This window comes from Pyxicephalus adspersus, chromosome 12 (assembly GCF_032062135.1).
Source record: "Pyxicephalus adspersus chromosome 12, UCB_Pads_2.0, whole genome shotgun sequence".
Lineage (NCBI taxonomy): Eukaryota > Metazoa > Chordata > Amphibia > Anura > Pyxicephalidae > Pyxicephalus > Pyxicephalus adspersus.
This window is the reverse complement of record NC_092869.1, coordinates 1,074,144-1,076,267: the sequence shown is the minus strand read 5'-3', so window position 1 is coordinate 1,076,267 and position 2,124 is coordinate 1,074,144.

The following is a 2,124-nucleotide window of genomic DNA, read 5'->3' as shown; positions in this document are numbered from 1 at the left end:
TAGTGAATTATTGCCATAATGGAAATTGCAGGTTTTAAATTCCATTCAGGATTTTCTGATTGGTTATAACCAGGCGCACCTCTGTTACCTGAGAGACTGTTACGTTATTAGTGACCTTTGCTCTTCCTCACCTCTGCACTACTTGTAATCACATTCCATGTTGTAACAAACAACTTTTTATTGCTACATAGAGAAGGTTAGGGGTGATACCGACATGGCGTGTTTAGTCCTACATCCTCCAAATCTTGTGCTGCCCCATTCTCCCCCCGATTAATAACAACCTTTGACAGTGACACACAAAACACAACATAAAAGCTTTTCTATGTGAACAAAACAAAAGGGGAGAGAGAGGAAGAAGAGTGGGGATAGAGGACAGAGGGAAAGGAAGAGTGGGGGTAAAGAGGGAGATTAATAGTGGAGAGAGAGGAAGAGGCAAAAGAGAGAGAACAGGACAGGGCAGAGGGAGGGAAGAGAGAGGAGGAGAGAGGGAGAATGTAGAGAGAAAGAGAGAGGAGAGAGAGTAAAAGGAAGAGAGTGGGAGATAAATAGGAGAGAGAGACGGAGAAGGGGCAGGAGAGAGAATAGGAGAGGTAGAGAGAGGAAGGAGAAGGTGACAGAGAAAGAGTGGTAGAAGAAAAGGTGAGGGGAGAGAAATTAGAGGAATGGGGTGAGAAAGATGGAGAAAAAATGAGAAAGAAAAGTGAAAGAGAAAATATAGAGTGGGAGTAAAATGGGAGAGAGAGAGCGGAAAGAGAACCCTAATGGTCATAGCACCCTAGGCCAATGCTTAGGTGGCCCTGTGGGAAATCTGGCCCTGTCCATGGGGTTAAAAAATACTCTTTAATGACCCCCAGATATAAATAGAACAATTTTAATGGTTTAAAAGATTCCCATGCATTAATCATTGTACTTCTGGAGATCATTGACTGTTTCTATATTTTAGACATTCCTCTGTAAATAACCTTTTATGAACTGATGTTAAATTCTTCTTTATACAAATAATGCACTCATCGCCTCTGTACAGGCCTTGGCACAGAAATCTCATTCTCCAAATCTTCCTATTGATCTTAGATATAAGCTATACAGTTTGGCTGAAGTTTGTAGACATCGGATTATCTCCACAGTATGGTGTTGTACATACAATGCCTAAACCTTGGCCATTAATATGGAGTTACCCCACCCCAAAGACACAGCCATTTAAATTAACTTGTCCCCTTATGACTTCCCCTCTTCTGGGAAGGTTTCACACAATATTTTGGGGGTTTTCTGTGGGAATTTGCCCCCTATTGGTGAGATCAGGTACTGATGGTGGGGATTTGCCTCCTATGGGTGAGGTCAGGTACTGATGGTGGGGATTTGCCTCCTATGGGTGAGGTCAGGTACTGATGGTGGGGATTTGCCTCCTATTGGTGAGGTTAGGTACTGATGTTGGAGGAGAAGACCTTGCTCACCATCCTGATTCATCCTTAGGATGTTCAGTAGGGTCGAGATCCTCCACACCACACTGGTGACCCCATGTCTGTATGGAGCAGGTTTTATACTCATGGGTGTTGTCATGGGGAGATAGAAAAGAGTGTTCACTAAACTGTTCCTAGAAGGCTGATAGAGCCCAATTGTCTGCAATGTCTTTATATGATAGAGTATGGACAGGACCCTTCAATGGTGATACCCATACTTTAGTGGTGGTGGGGGGCAGGGTCACATATACTTATCAAATATAATTTGTAACCATTTCCAGCATTTCTAAAGTTTCCTCATCAGTGATTTTATTATTATTATTATTATTATTAACAGGATTTAAATAGCACCAACATATTACACAGCGCTATATCTCCCATACCAGATGATTCTGTACTGTCCTAGTCCTATACCCATTCCTAGCAGTCCCAGGTTCTGTCCTAGTCCTATACCCACATTGTCATTCCTAGCAGTCCCAGGTTCTGTTCCTGCTCCCAGATCTGCCAATAGCCATTTAGATAGATTTGGAAAAGATGTGAAAATTGAGGATCTTTCAAACAGGTCCACTGACTGTAATCACACTGAAGATATCAATACTAATCAGCAATTTTACTGCAGAGTGCCGGAAGCCAAATATAAATCTGTTTTCATTCTTTGGTCTGGAAA